General features: G+C 43.7%; 1 non-coding gene across 1 annotated transcript; it reads right to left on the bottom strand.

Annotated features, from left to right (window-relative positions):
* Positions 1-16,295: 16,295 nt before the first annotated feature.
* LOC119936327 lies at positions 16,296-16,433 on the bottom strand. The gene has a single exon (XR_005453704.1). It is a non-coding gene; the product is annotated as a small nucleolar RNA SNORA7 (small nucleolar RNA).
* Between the last annotated feature and the right edge of the window lie 611 nt (positions 16,434-17,044).

Raw genomic sequence — 17,044 nt, 5'->3', positions numbered from 1 at the left:
GTCTAGAGTGGGAGAGACAGACATTAATGTAAAAAATATGACAATTATGGACATAAGTGCTGTGGGCTGGGAGGGGGGAAGAACAGAGGGAGCTAGTCAGAGTAGTGCAGAAGGGAGTGGGAGAAGAGGAAAGGAGGGTTTATTCAGGGAAGGCCTCCTAGAGGGGATGTGCCTTCAATAAGGCTTTGAAACAGGGGAGAGTCATTGTCTGTCCTATTTGAGGAGGGGTGACATGACAGGCCAGAGGCAGGGCATGAGTGAAGGGTTGGCAGGGAGATCAAGGCACGGTGAGAAGATCAGGTCCTTATCTGCAAAATGGGGATTCAGTCTCCATTCTCTTTCCTCCATAGACTGTGGGCCCCATGTGGCTCCTGATTATCTTGCATCTACCCCAGTGCTTAGTACAACTCTAGGAACCTAGTAAGTGCTAAACAGATACCACAGCTACTAGTATTATTACAACTATGTCCAAAGCCCAGTAATGCTAAGAACCGGAAGGCTTGTGTATGCTAACTCTCTTCTTAAGTCGTATCTATTGAGTGCTTCATTCATTCATTCAATCGTATTAATTGAGTGATTACTGTGTGCAGAGCACTGTACTAAGCGCTTGGGAAGTACAAGTTGGCAACATATAGAGACGGTCCCTACCCAACAGTGGGCTCACAGTCTTGAAGGGGGAGACAGAGAACAAAACAAAACATATTAACAAAATAAAAGAAATAGAATAAATATGTACAAATAAAATACATGAATAGAGTAATAAATACATACAAACATATACATATATACAGGTGCTGTGGGGAGGGGAAGGAGGTAAGGCTGGGGGGATGGGGAGGGGGAAGAGGGGGAGAAGAAGGAGGGGGCTCAGTCTGGAAAGGCCTCCTGGAGGAGGTGAGCTCTCAGTAGGGCCTTGAAGGGAGGAAGAGAGCTAACTTGGCGGATGGGCAGAGGGAGGGCATTCCAGGCCCGGGGGATGACGTGGGCCGGGGGTCGACGGCGGGACAGGCGAGAATGAGGTACGGTGAGGAGATTAGCGGCAGAGGAGCGGAGGGTGCAGGCTGGGCTGGAGAAGGAGAGAAGGGAGGTGAGGTAGGAGGGGGCGAGGTGATGGACAGCCTTGAAGCCAAGGGTGAGGAGTTTTTGCCTGATGCGTACATTGACTGGTAGCCACTGGAGATTTTTGAGGAGGGGAGTAACATGCCCAGAGCATTTCTGGACAAAGGCAATCCGGGCAGCGGCGTGAAGTATGGATTGAAGTGGGGAGAGACAGGACGATGGAGATCGGAGAGGAGGCTGATACAGTAATCCAGACAGGATAAGATGAGAGTTTGAATGAACAGGGTAGTGGTTTGGATGGAGAGGAAAGGGCGGATCTTGGCAATGTTGCGGAGGTGAGACCGGCAGGTTTTGGTGATGGCTTGGATGTGAGGGGTGAACGAGAGAGCGGAGTCGAGGATGACACCAAGTTTGCGGGCTTGTGAGATGGTAAGGATGGTAGTGCCGTCCACAGTGATGGGAAAGTCAGGAAGAAGGCAGGGTTTGGGAGGGAAGACAAGGAATTCAGTCTTGGATATGTTGAGTTTTAGGTGGCAGGCAGACATCCAGATGGAGATGTCCTGAAGGCAGGAGGAGATGGGAGCCCGGAGGGAGGGAGAGAGAGCAGGGGCAGAGATGAAGATTTGGGTGTCATCACCGTAGAGATGATAGTTGAAGCCGTGGGAGCGAATGAGATCACCAGGGGAGTGAGTGTAGATCGAGAACAGAAGGGGACCAAGAACTGAACCTTGAGGAACCCCTACAGTAAGGGGATGGGAGGGGGAGGAGGAGCCTGCAAAAGAGACTGAGAATGAACGACCGGAGAGATGAGGAGAACCAGGAGAGGACAGAGTCTCTGAAGCCACGGTTGGATACCATGTTGAGGAGAAGGGGGTGGTCCACAGTGTCGAAGGCAGCTGAGAGGTCGAGGAGGATTAGGATAGAGTTGGAGCCGTTGGATTTGGCAAGCAGGAGGTCATTGGTGACCTTTGAGAGGACAGTTTCCGTGGAATGTAGGGGACAGAAGCCAGATTTGATGGGGTTGAGGAGAGAGTTGTTGTTGAGGAATTCGAGGCAGTGCGTGTAGAAGACTCATTCAAGGAGTGCTTACTGTGCAAAGCACTTTACTAAGTGCTTGGAAGAGTACGTTGAAACAACCAACACATTCCCTGCACACAACGAGCTTGTACTCCAAGTGCTCTGTACAGTGCTTGGCCCAGAGTTAACTTAAAATCCATGCTATTGAAACAAGGGACTGGAGTGACAATTTCTAGAAAGTGGAGGTCACCTCCACATGACTATGGTGTGACAGAAAGGTCACAGAATAGTAGTCATTCAGTCAGTCATATTTATTGAATGATTACAGTGTACAGAACACTGTACTAAGTGCTTGGGAGAATACAGTACAACAGTAAACAGACACATTCCCTGTCCACAGCAAGCTTACCACCCCCCACACATGGGTGCAGAAAAATAATAATAATGATAGTAGTGATGGTACTTGTTAAATGCTTACTAAAGTGCAAAGCACTGTTAATAATAATAACAATAATAATAATTGTGTGCTTTGTTAAGCACTTACTACCTGCCAGGCACTGTACTAAGCACGGGGTAGGTATGAGCAAATCAGGTTGGACAAAGTCCCTGTCCCAAGTGGGACTCACAGTCTCAATCTCAATTTTACAGATGAGGTAACTGAGGCCTGGAGAAGTGAAGTGACTTGCTCAAGGTCACACAGCAGATAAGTGGTGGAGCCGGGATTAGGACCCATGATTTTCTGACTCCTAGGCTCGTGCTTTTTCCACTCTGCTATTTTCTAAGCATTGAGGTAGATACGAGGTAATCAGGTTGGACACAGAAATCCTTGGTTCTGATCCCGCATCCCCTCGAATCGAGACAGGAGTATATTCCAGAAAGAACGCTCCTGAATTCTTCAACAGTGGCCTAGGCGAAGCATGGGCTGAAAAGTACCATTATATATACATATGCATATATAAAATTTTATTTATTTATATTGATTGATTCATTCATTCAATAGTATTTATTGAGCGCTTACTGTGTGCAGTATTGATACCTCTTTATTGTATAGAGGTCTGTTTCCCTCCTCTCTAGACTGTGAGCCCGTTGTGGGCAGGGATTGTCTCTCTTTATGGTTGTACTTTCCAAGTGCTTAGTATAGTGCTCTGCACTCATTAAGTGCTCAATAAATATGATTGAACGAATGATTGAATGGATATTAGCTTTGGACTCTCATGATTTCTGCTACTGAGGCCTGTTTCTGGGACCTATATTGAGTAAGGAGTTAAAGGAGCAATTTTCATATAGCCAGAGTAATCAGAAGGATGGATGTGGATGAGGAGTCTGGCCCAGATCTGCCTTAATCTCCCGGGCTTTGGAGTCAGAGGTCATGGGTTCAAATCCCAGCTCCGCCAATTGTCAGCTGTGTGACTTTGGGCAAGTCACTTAACTTCTCTGTGCCTCAGTTCCCTCATCTGTCAAATGAGGATTAAGACTGTGAGCCCCCCATGGGAAAACCTGATCACCTTGTAACCTCCCCAGCGCTTAGAACAATGCTTTGCACATAGTAAGCTCTTAATAAATGTCATTATTATTAATATTATTATTAATGCCCTGATGTCCATGGATGATCAATTAATCAATGGTATTTGTTGAGGGCTTACTATATAATAATGGTATTTGTTAAGCGCTTACAATGTGCCAAGCACTGTTCTAAGCACTGGTGTAGATACGAGGTAATCAGGTTGTCCCATATGGGGCTCCCAGTTTTAATCCCCATTTTACAGATGAGGTAACTGAGGCACAGATAAGTTAATTGACTAGCCTGAGGTCACACATCTGACAAGTGGCAGAGCCAGGATTAGAACCCATGACCTCTGACTCCCAAGCCCAGGCTCTTTCCACCAATCCTGTGCCAAGTACTGTACTAAGCATTTGGGAGAGTACAATATAATACCACATAGTTGGCAGACATGTTCCCTGCCCACAATAAGTTAACAATGCAGAGGGAGAGGGAGACCTTAGTATAAATAGATAATTTATAATTGAGAAATATGTACATAAGTGCTGTGGGATTGAGGGTGGGGCAAATATCGACTGTCCAAAGGTCATACATCCAAGTGCATAGTTGCCACAGAAGGCAGAGGGAGTGGGGACAAGACATATCTATTCTATTTATTTTATTTTGTTAGTATGTTTGGTTTTGTTCTCTGTCTCCCCCTTTTAGACTGTGAGCCCACTGTTGGGTAGGGACTGTCTCTAAATGTTGCCAATTTGTACTTCCCAAGCGCTTAGTACAGTGCTCTGCACATAGTAAGCGCTCAATAAATACGATTGATGATGATGATGAGAAGGTCTCTTAGAGGAGATTCATTCATTCAATCTTATTTATTGAGTCCTTACTGAGACTTCAAAGCTGGGGAGAGTAGTAGTCTGGCATATATGGAGAGAAAGGAAGTTCCAGTCTAAGGGAAAGATTTGAGAAAATATTTGGTGGAAAAAGAGACAAGATTGGGGCTCAGGGAGTAAACTGGTGCTGGAAGAGTGAAATGTAAGGGCCGGGCTGCAGTAGATCAATGAGTTGAGACAGGAGGGGTGTGAAACGATTAAATGCTTTAAAACGTTAAGAAGGTTCTGTTTGATGGGGAGGTGGATGGGCAACCACTGGAGGTTCTTGAGGAGTGGGGAAACATGGACTGAACATAATTTCAGAGAAATGATCCAGGCAGCAGAGTGAAGTAGGACTGGAGTGGGAAGAGATGAGAGGCAGGGAGGTCAGCAATGAAGCAGGTGCAGTAATCAAGGTGCATTAGGATGAACACTTCGGTCAACATTGTAGCAGTTTGGATGGAGAGGAAAGGGTAGATTTCTAGCAATGCTATGAATATAGAACTGACAGAATTTGGTGTCAGATTGAATATGTGGGTTGAATGAGAGAGATGAGCTGAAGCAATGACAAGATTACAGACTTGTGATATAAGGAGGAAGTGGTAAGGGAATTGTTTACAGTGCTGGGAAAGACAGGAGGGAGGACAGAGTTTTAGTGGGAAGATGTTTTGGACATGTTAAGTTTGAGGGGTCGGTGGGACAGCCACATAGAGATGTTGACAAGGCAGGAGGAAAAGTGAGATGAGAATCTATTACCACACAGGAAGGATGGCCAGCCACACTTGTTTACTCACCATTACAATGGAAGAGAATAATAATGAGTGGTATTTGTTAAGCACTTACTATATGTCAAGCACAGTTCTAAGTTCTGGGATAGATACAGAAAATCAGGTTGGATACAGTCCGTGTCCCACATGTGGGTCAGTGTTGAGAATGCAAGAAGAGATGTAAATAATAATAATAATGATGGTATTTGTTAAGCGCTTACTATGTGCCAAGCACTATATGGAAACTGACCAAGTGACATTTACAGTTGCAGAACCAAAGCTTGACTAAGTAATAAAGAGGGCTCTGCATCATGTTCTCAGGTCTGAACTTTAACTCTCTCAGGCACTCCCAGTATCCCCACCTCCCATTTTTCTCATCCCTTATGACCTTGGCAACTATTTTATTAATGAAATCAAAACCATTAGGTGTGAGCTCCCCCAAATGTTCCTCTTCACTTCCACAATGGCTTCCACTCTCTCATTCTTTTTGGCATTTCTCACATCATGCCTGCTTTCAAAATCTACTCCATCCACTTATGCATCCCACTTTTTCCCTTTTCACCTGCCGCAACTTTTCTAATTTCCCTAATCACCATCTCCAACTACTCACTTTCTCATGGTATTTGTTAAGTGCTTACTATTTGCCAGGCACTGCACTAAGCACTGGGGTAGATACAAGCTAATCAGGTTGGACAAAGTCAGTGTCCCACATAGGACTCCCAGTCTTAATCCCCATTTTACAGATGAGGCACAGAGAGGTTAAGTGACTTGCCTAAGGTAACACAGGAGACAACTGGTGGAGCCGAGATTAGAACCCAGGTCCTTCTGACATCCAGGCCTGTGTTCTAGCCACCTGTCCATGTTGCTTCTACTTGACTTATAGGCACATCAATCAATGGTATTTATTGAGTACTTACTGTGTGCAGGGGACTGTATTAAGAGCTTCAGAGACTACAGTAGAGCAGCATTCATTCATTTCCCTGAAGAAGCTTGCAGTCTAGAGGGGAACACAGATATCAATCAGTCAATCAATCAATCAATCGTATTTATTGAGCGCTTACTGTGTGCAGAGCACTGTACTAAGTGCTTGGAAAGTCCAAGTTGGCAACATCTAGAGACAGTCCCTACCCAGCAGTGGGCTCACAGTCTAAAAGGGGGAGACAGAGAACAAAACCAAACATACTAACAAAATAAAATAAATATAATAGATATGTACAAGTAAAATAAATAAACAGAGTAATAAATATGTACAAACATATATACATATACACAGGTGCTGTGGGGAAGGGAAGGAGGTAAGATGAGGGGGTCGAGTGGGAGAGGAAGGAAGGGGCTCAGTCTAGGAAGGCCTCCAGTCTGATTCGGGTGGAGGTGGGAGGCTGTGCGAGGCAGAGGAGCAGCCCCCAATCAATCAATCAATCGTATTTATTGAGCACTTACTGTGTGCAGAGCACTGTACTAAGCACTTGGGAAGTACAAATTGGCAACATGTAGAGACAGTCCCTACCCAACAGTGGGCTCACAGTCTAGAAGCGGGAGACAGAGAACAAGGCCAAACATACTAACAAAATAAAATAAATAGAATAGATATGTACAAGTAAAATAAATAAATCAATAGAGTAATAAATATGTACAAACATATCCATATATACAGGTGCTGCGGGGAAGGGAAGGAGGTAAGATGCGGGGGATGGAGAGGGGGATGAGGGGGAGAGGAAGGAAGGGGCTCAGTCTGGGAAGGCCTCCTGGAGGAGATGAGATCTGAGTAGGGCCTTGAAGGGAGGAAGGGAGCTAGCTTGGCGGATGGGCAGAAGGAGGGCATTCCAGGCCCGGGGGTCGATGGCGGGACAGGAAGGCTTAGTAGGTGCGAATGAGGTTGTCATTAATGTAACTTGGTGATATCAAGGGCCTTTTTCCCGGGGTGGGGGAGTGGCGGGGGGGGGGGGGGGGGGGGGGGGGGGGGGAGAGTCGTTCAGGAACAGACCGGTAAGGGGGGTTGGGGGGCACTACAAGGAAGGGCGCTTAAGTGGGATTGGGGGGGCGGGGGGGTGGAAGCAGGGGGCGTCTATAGATATGAATATAAATAAATTTTACAGATATGTACATCTGTGCTGTGGGGGGTTGAAGGTAGAGTGACTATCAACTGATTAAAGGCTACAGAGCCTACAGAGAAGCAGCATGGCTCAGTGGAAAGAGCATTGGCTTGGGAGTCAGATGTGGTGGGTTCTAATCCTGGCTCCGCCACTTGTCAGCTGTGTGACTTAGGGCAAATCACTTAACTTCTCTGTGCCTCAGTTCCCTCATCTGTAAAATGGGGATCAAGACTGTGAGCCCCAGGTGGAACAACCTTATTACCTTGTATCCCCCCAAGTGCTTAGAACAGTGCTAGGCACATAGTAAGCACTTAACAAATACTATTATTATTATTATTATTATTATTATTATTATTATTATTATTATTGATCCAAATCTGTGACACATCTTCCTTCTATCAGCAATTTATTTTGGTGTGAAACTTCTACTGTTTGGTAAGATCTTTGAATCACGTTTACTTATTCTGTTGTACTCTACCAGGAGCTTGCTACCTTTATTTGCACACAATAGATGCTTAGTAAATACTCTTAACTGATCAGAGCATATGATTACCCTCATGCTGTGGGACAGGTTTTTAGCTGATATAAACCCAATTAAATGACCCCAGTTTATTTTCCAACCAGAAGTTCTTAGGTCAAGAGAAAAAATTCACTAAATACCTTTAGAGCCAGGCTGGAAACAGAAGGGGATATACAGAACCCCTTCTCCCAAAGTCAGAAGGGTCAAAGAACAGAGAAGCAGCATGGCCTAGTGGATAGAGCAGGAGATATGATAATAATAATAATTGTGGTATTTGTTAAGTGCTTACTATGTGCCAGGCACTGTACTAAGCTCTGGGGTGGATACAAGCAAATCATGTTGGATACAGTTCCTGTCCCACGTGGGGCTCCCAGGCTCACTCCCCATATTACAGATGAGGTAATTGATTTAAGAAGAGTTTTGATGATGAGAAGCAGCATGGCCTAATAGAAAGCAAGTGAGCCTGGGATTCAGAGGACCTGTGTTCTAATTCCAGCTCTGCCTCTTTCTGATGTTTAACCCTGTACAAGTCACATATCTTCTCTATTCCTCAGTTACCTGCTCTGTAAAATGGGGAGTGAGCCAGGGAGCCCCATGTAGGACAGGAAGCTCACAAAGCAACTCACATGGAATTCACAAAGAATGTGAGCTTCATGTGGGACTGTTTCTAACCTGACTAGTTTGTATCTACTCCAGAAATTAGTACAGTACATGGCACGTAGTAAGGGCACAATACCATTTTTTTTAAAAAAGCAAATAAAGCCCTGGAAGGAAAGAAGCATGCAGAGGATTTGGTATTTTTAACAGCCCCTTATAAAGCTTAGCTCCACTTATAGGGGTTTATAAACTGCTCCCCAGGATTGATGGCACCAACCCCCCACTCAGAAAACTCTAATAACTTCTGGGAAATGTAAGCAATCCATCCTTTTTCTTTCTAAGGCCATGTTATTTTTTTCCTTTCCTTCCCTTTAATTCCCTGTCAGCTTTCAACCACGATCTGATTCAAGGGTTTGAAAGCATTCAGCTCCTGTCCAAAGAGTTACTGCCATCCAGACATCTAACAGTGAGTTCCACACAATTCTGGAATGTATGGAGGAAGACGAGTAGCGGAGATTATTTGATATAAGTTCCAAACAGCAGGTGGCCAGAATAGAACTGACTTTCATAAATTCTGTTATTAGTTACTGATGAACATACAAGTATCTTGTGGATATTATCAAGAAAATTTTTTCTGTTCTTCACTGGAGAGGAAGAAAAGCCTGTGTGCAGTATACAGGCACATACTCTTGTGCATTTTAATACTGAGGATAATATATGTATGTATCTTGGACTTAGGCCATGAAAAACCTTTTCTCTGAGCCATAGGGACACAATAAAATGATCAATCAAATCAATAAATCAATCATTCATAAGCACTTGGGAGAGTAGAACATAAGACTATAACAGAAAAATTCCCTGCCTAGAGGGGGAGACAGACATTTATAAAAATAAATAAATTGTGGGTATGTACATAAGTGCTGTGGTGCTGGGGTGGTGGTGAATAATAATAATAATAACAATAATAATGATTTTGTTATTTGTTAAGCACTTACTATGTGCCAAGCATGGTTCTAAGGTAATCAGGTTGTCCCACATGGGGCTCACAGTCTTAATCCCCATTTTACAGATGAGGTAGCTGAGGCACAGAGAAGTTAAGTGACTTGCCCAAAGTCACACAGCTGACAAGTGCTGGAGCCGGGATTAGAACCCATGACCTCTGACTCCCAAGCCCGCACTCTTTCCACTGAGCCACACTGCTTCTCTAATAATGGCAGCAACTCAGGGTGACACAGAAGGGAGTGGGAAAAGAGAAAATGAGGGCTTGTCAGGGAAGGTCTCTTGGAGTAGATGTGCCTTCAGTAAGGCTTTGAAGTTGGGGAGAGTAATTGTCATTCTTCTATGAAGAGGAAGGCATTGCAGAAAGAGGCAGGTTGTGGGTGAGAGGTTGGCAGTAATATAAAAAAAATCATGGTACAGTGAGTAGGCAGGCATTAGAGGAGTGATGTGTGTGCCCTGGGTTGTAGGAGGATAGTAGCAAGGTGAGGTAGAAGAGGGCAAGGTGTTTGAGTCCTTTAAAGCCAATGGTAAGGAATTTCTGTTTGACATGGAAGTGGATAGACAACCACAGGAGATTCTTGAGGAGTGGGGAAACATGGACTGAACATTTTTGGAGGAAAATGATCCAGGTAGCAGAGTGAAATATGGACTGGAATGAGGACAGAGAAGAGGCAGAAAGGTCAGCAAGGAGGCAGATGCAGTTGGCAAGGCGGGATAGGATGAACACTTCGGTCATCATGGTAGCAGTATGGATGGAAAGGAAAGGATAGAGTTTAGCAGTGTTGTGAAGGTTGAACCAACAGAAATTAATGATAAATTGAATATGTGGGTTAAATGAGAAAGAGGCGTTAAGGATAATACCCAGGTTACAGGCTTATGAGACAGGAATCATTGTGGTGGTGTTTACAGTGGTGGGAAAATCAGGCAGAAGAAATGGTGGGAAGAAAAGGAGTTCTGTTTTAGACATGTTAAGTTTGAGGTGATGGCAGGGCATCCAAGTAGAGATGTCTTGAAGTCACAAGGAAATGTGAGACTGCAGAGTGGGAGAGAGATCAAGACTGGAAATCAGAGTTGTACATAAATGTATAAAAACATCAATATATCAATCAATCAAGTGTATTTATTGAGTTCTTACTGTGTGCAGAGTACTCTACAAAGTGCTTGGGAGAGTACAATACAACAAAGTTGGTAGACATGTTCCCTGCCATCAACAAGCTTACAGTCTAGAGAATGAGACAATCATTATAAGTAAATAATTTAAAATATATAATTTGTAAATATGTACATAAATGCTGTGGTGCTGAGGGTGGTGTGAATAACAAATACCAGAGGTCACACATTATGATGATGGTATTTATTAAGTGCTTATTATGTGCCAAGCACTATTCTAAGCTCTGGGGTAGATACAAGGTAATCAGATTGTCCCACATGGGGCTCACAGTCTTAATCCCCATTTTACAGATGAGGTAATTGAGGTGCAGAGAAGTTAAATGGCTTGTCCAAAGTCAAACAGCTGGTAAGTGGCGGAGCTGGGATTAGAACCCATGATCTGTGAGTCCCAAATCCATGCTGTTTCCACTAAGCCATGCGTAGATGGTGTAGATAGCATAAAAGGGTGGGGAAGCCAGAGAAAGGAGGGATTAATTAGGGAAGACGTCTTGGAGGAGCTGTGACTTTAGTAAGGCTTGTACAGTGGGGAAAGTGGTATTCTGATGTGCATGGGGGTTGCGGGGGTGGTGGGGGAAGGGGCCATTCCAGGCCAAAGAGAGAACATGGGAAAGAGATCGGTGTGAGATAGATGAAATTGGGGCACAGTGGTACTAGAAGAGCAAAGAGTGCAAGCTAGGCTGTATAGGAGGTTTTAGCTATGAGTGTAAAGCATAGGACAATCTTATCCACACTAGTAAGTGTAAAGATTATGCCTTCCTGCATTGATGTGGTGTTAACTTCAAGAACTTGGCACTACTTAGAATGCTGCTTGTTAGAATAATAATTGCACTTTTGAAAAAAATTTTGTCAAATATTGTACTAAACGCTTCAGTAGATACAAAATAATCAGGCTAGATTATCCCTGTACCACATGGGGGTCAGTCTAAGTAGGAGAGAAGACAGGTACTGGATATCCATTTTTCTGATGACGAAACTGTGGAATGGTTAATTTAAGGTTTAAGGTCATTCATTCATTCATTTGTTATCTCGAGGAGGGTCGTATGTGATCCTCCCGGAGGCCATGGGCCTTGGAAGGATCAAAGGGGGGATTGTTGTCCACAGAGGACTCGACATGACTGACTCCATTTTGTATATGCTGACAGTAACCCTCCATTTCTGCAGGCTGAGAGAACAAGTCTGTAACAGATGCCTTCAAGGCCATCAACAAGTAACACCCATCCAAAGAGAATGTACACCCCTATTACCTATCTATGCAAGGCGTGGGAACGGAGAACAAAGATAATCGGTAGCATCCTGCCGGTCCCAATTCCTGAAATTCCCAAATGCCACATTCCCATGTTGCTGTAACTCAATAAAAGACACAGTGATATTGGGATCGGGGCTGCTTGTCACTCGTACCTCTCCCGGGAGGTGAACGGGCAGGTAGCCACTTTCCTTCTTTGCTGCTCTATCTGAACTCATGTCTCCGAGTCATTTTTCCTATCTGCATCACCACCCTGGGTTCAAGAACCCTGCGGCCGATTTACACTGATTAACCTATTTTGCACCCTACTTGTCGATAACAACTTGTACCTATCTATTCTATTTATTTTATTTTGTTAGTATGTTTTGTTTTGTTCTCTGTCTCCCCCTTCTAGACTGTGAGCCCACTGTTGGGTAGGGACTGTCTCTATATGTTGCCAGCTTGTACTTCCCAAGCGCTTAGTACAGTGCTCTGCACACAGTAAGCGCTTAATAAATACGATTGATTGATTCATTCATTCAGTTGTATTTATTGAGCTTACTTTGCGAAGAGCACTGTACCAAGCACTTGAGAAAGTACAACAATAAACAGACACATTCCCTGCCCATAATGAGTTTACAGTCTAGAGGGGGGAAGTTACTTGTCCAAAGTTCACACAACTGGTAAGTGGCAAAGTCAGAATTAGAACTCAGGTCCTCTGACTTTTAAACCTAGTATTCCTTCCATTAGTTCTAAGCGTTTCAACCCATTTTTATTTCCTCACCTCAACCTTATCTGCTTACTGTTGCCGGTTCATATAAGTGTCACAAATAATCAATGGCATTTATTGAGGACTTACTGTGTGCAGAGTACTGTAATAAGAGCTTGGGAGAGTACAATACAATAAAATTGGTAGGCATGATCCCTGTTCTTTGGCCTCTTGGAAATGTCTTTGAAATGTTTCTCACAAAAGATCGCAGGAAATGCCTTAAAACCCAGTACTACTTCAATGGCAATGTGGTAGTTTTTCTTCTTGAAATTTGTCCTAATGGTTAGGACTGCAACTCCTCGAGCTTCTTTCTCTGCCAGTCAATTTTGAACATCTCATTCAACTTCATTTTGAACCTTCCAAAACAGTCTTGGATCTTTGGTCTTCGGTATTTGGGTATCATGCTGCCATCCATCTCTTCATGCGTTATACTTGTGAAAACTGGAGGTGACAATCACTGCTTAGATGTCAGTAAACCAACTGCATTTCAAGACATCACTGTTTGTTCTTAAAATGTCACAGAATTCTTGTATGGCATATAACTCCCAAATGACCGATTCAAAGACTTGAAATGATGTTTTTAGCCTGGTGGGTTGGAAAAAGTTCCCAAAGATTTGGAAGTTATTCCAGCATTGACTTCAAGATTCCACACGTGATTTATAGACATAAGATCCCACAGTGCTATTCCATTGGTTAAGAGGAAGGATTAATTAGACAAGGCTACTTCAATTATGTCTTAGTTTTATCCCTGTACAATAATAGTAATAATAATAATGATGGTATTTGTTAATTGCTTACTATGTGCCAAGCACTGTTCTAAGCGCTGGGATAGACACAAGGTAATCAAATTATGCTACATGGGGCTCACAGTCTTTAAACCCTGTTTTACAGATGAAGTAACTGAGGCACAGATAAGTGACTTGCCTAAAGTCACACAGCTGACAAGTGGCAGAGTCGGGATTAGAACCCGTGACCTCTGACTCCCAAGCCCGGGCTCTTTCCACTGAGGCATGCTACTTCTCCGAAGAAGGATGTCACACAACCAGTTGAAAAGAGCTGTGTAGCCGGGCCTGGCAATCTGAAAGACCACTAGTCTGCTGAGTGGCAAGTCACTCAACTTCTATGGCTCAGCTTCCATGTAACATGGGGATTTAAGTGTTTTGACACACAGAAAGTACCTCATGCCACTTAGTCATTTTCTCCTAACAAGACAAGTGATCCTCCACCCCATCCTTTATGGCATGGGGTTGGGGGTTCAGGAGAGCCAGAAAGAGACAGGGACATCAGTGGATGCTGGTGAAATTTATTTAGCATTTCCTGGGTGCAAAACACTGTACTAAATGCTTGGGAAATTACAATACAATGGAGTCGGTGGACCCGTTGCCTGCCCACAATGAGTTTACAGTCTAGAGGGGGAGTGACAGACATTAATATAAACTATAGCATACCACAAAGATATGTAGTAAGTGCTGTGGGGTTGAGGGTGAGGCAAATATCAAATGCCCAAAGGTCACATGTCCCAAGTATGTAGATGATATGGAGAAGAGAGGGATCTGGGAAAAGAAGGCTTAATTGAGGAAGGCCTCTTGGAGGAGATGTGAATTTAATAAGGATTCAGTGTTGGAAAGAGTCATGGTCTGGCATATATGGTGAGGGAGGGACTTCCAGGCAAGGGGGAGGATGTGGGAAAGGGGTTCGGCAGGAAAATAGACAACATTGGGGTACAGTGAGTAACCTTGTGCTAGAGGCGCAATGTGGGAGATCAGTGAGATAAGGTTGGAAGGTGTGGGCAAGCTGATTGAGTGCTTTAAAGCCAATGGTAAGGAGTTTCTGTTTGATGTGGAGGTGGATGGGCAACTACTAGAGGTTCTCAACAAGTGGGGAAACATAGACTGGACTTTTTTTTTACTTAAGTGATCCTTGTGCAGTACATACTGGAGTGAGGAGAGACAGGAGGCAGGGAGGTCAGCAAGGAGTCTGATGTAGAAATCAAGGTGAAATAGGATAAGTGCGTGCTTCAGCATGGTAGCAGTTTAGATGGAGAGGAAATAATGATAATAATAATGGTATTTGTTAAGCACTTACTATGTGCCTAGCACTGTTCTAGGTGGAAAAGGTTCCCAAAGATTACTCTTTGGGAAGTTTTGAAGTTACTCCAGCATTGACTTCAAGATTCCACACGTGATTTATAGGCCCAAGATCCCACACTGCTTATTCAATTGGTAAAGAGGAAGGATTAATTAGACAAGGCTACTTCAATTATGTCCTGGTCAATTTTATCCCTGTGGAATAATAGTAATAATAATAATGATGGTATTTGTTAATTGCACCAAGCACTGTTCTAAGCGCTGGGATAGATACAAGGTAATCAGGTTGTCCTACATGGGGCTTAATGTCTTAAACCCCATTTTACAGATGAGGTAACTGAGGCACAGAGAAGTTAAGTGATTTGCCCAAGGTCATACAGCAGACAGGTGGCGGAGTCATGATTAGAACCCACATCCTCTGACTCCCAAGCCCATGCTCTTGTTACTGGCCACACTGCTTTTCTCATAAGTTTTATGAATATAATGGGAGCATGAAAAAAAAAATCAAAAATCCAACACTTATGGTTAATTCAAGTTCCTTAAGGAGTGGGACTACGTTGTTCAAAAATCGTGTTTGTAAAACCCTTTTATTCTATGCAGTCATGCTAGTCAAAGTTTATGTTCAATCACTCAATCAATGGTACTTATCGAACACTTATTTGTGCAGAACTCTGTATTAAGCAACGGGAGAGTTCAGTATAAAAGAGAATTGATAGATTTCTTCCCTGCCCACAAGGTGCATACAGTCTAGAGGAGCAGATGGACATTAAAAATAAATTATGGATATATACATAAGTGCTGTGGGAATGAGGATGAAATGGATATTAAGTTCTTAAAGGGTACAAATCCATATAAGTACAAGGGTGATACAGGGAGAGGGAATAAGGGAAATTAATTTTTCATTGAAGAAAACCTCTTGGAGGAGATGTGATTTTAAAAGGCTTTGAAAGTAGGGACAGTCTTCATTTGTCATATATGAAGGGGGAGGAACTTCCAGTCCAAGATAATACATGAGCAAGGGGCAGTGGTGAGATAGATGAGATCAAGATACAGTGAGTAGGTTGGCATTATAGATGTGAATTGTGTGGGCTGGGTTGTGACAGAAATCAAGGAGGTAAAATAGGAGGGGGAAAGATGATTGAGTGCTTTATAACCAATTGTTAGGGGTTTTGGTTTGATGCGAAGGTGGAAGAACAATCACTGGAGGTTCTTGAGGAATGGGGAAACAAGGATTGAATGGTTATGTAGAAAAATGATCTGGGCAGGAAAGTGAAGTAGGGGCCAAAGTGGGGAGATAGAGGAGTCAGGGAGGTCAGCAAGGAAATTTATGTGCTAGTCAAAGTTGGATCAGTGTAGTAGCTATTTGAATAGAGGAAAAAGAGCAATTTTAGTGATGTTGTTAAGGTAGTTGTTGTTATCTTATGCCGTCGAATCGTGTTCAACCCACAGCGACGCCATGGACACATCTCTCCCAGAACGCCTCGCCTCCATCTGCAATCGCTTGATAGTGAATCCATAGAGCTTTCTTGGTGAAAATACAGAAGCGGTTTACAATTGCCTCCTTCAGTGCAGTAAACCCAAGTCTCCTCCCTCAACTGTCTCTCATGCTGCTGCTGCCCAGGTGAGTTTTGACTTGTAGCAGATTGCCTTCCACTCGCTAGCCACTGCCCAAGCTAGGAATGGAATGGGTATGCCTCGGCCTGACACTCCCTCCCATAGTCAAGACTGGTAGAGTACTGGAAACTCTCCAGGTGTGACCCTGAGAGGTGTGTTAAGGTAGATCCAACATGATTTGGTGACAAATGGAATACATCGGTTGAAAGTGATGAATCAAGGACGCCACCTAGATTATGAGCTATTGAGATAGGGAAGGTGGTGGTGCTGTCTACAATGATGGGAAACACAGAGGGAGGACAGGGTTGGGGTGGGAAATTGAGGCATTCAGTATGCTTCTGGAGTTCTCCATGGTCCTAGTAATGATGCTAAATTCATTCATTCATTCATTCAATCCTATTGATTGAGCACTTAGTGTGTGCAGAGCACTGTACTAAGTGCTTGGGAAGTACAAATTGGCAACATATAGAGACAGTCCCTACCCAACAGTGGTTTCACAGTCTAGAAGGGGGAGACAGACAACAAAACAAAACATATTAACAAAATAAAATAAATAGAATAGTACATATGTACAAGTAAAATTAATAGAGTAATAAATATGTACAAACATATACACAGGTGCTGTGGGGAGGGGAAGGAGGTAGGGTGGGGGGATGGGGAGGGGGAGGAGGGGGAGAGGAAGGAGGGGGCTCAGTCTGTGAAGGCCTCCTGGAGGAGGTGAGCTCTCAGTAGGGCTCAGTAGTAGCTAAATGCTACCTCTTCTGTG

This window comes from Tachyglossus aculeatus, chromosome 1 (genome assembly GCF_015852505.1).
Source record: "Tachyglossus aculeatus isolate mTacAcu1 chromosome 1, mTacAcu1.pri, whole genome shotgun sequence".
Classification (NCBI taxonomy): domain Eukaryota; kingdom Metazoa; phylum Chordata; class Mammalia; order Monotremata; family Tachyglossidae; genus Tachyglossus; species Tachyglossus aculeatus.
Note: the sequence above shows the minus strand (reverse complement) of the source record. Positions and strands in the feature narration are given on the sequence as shown.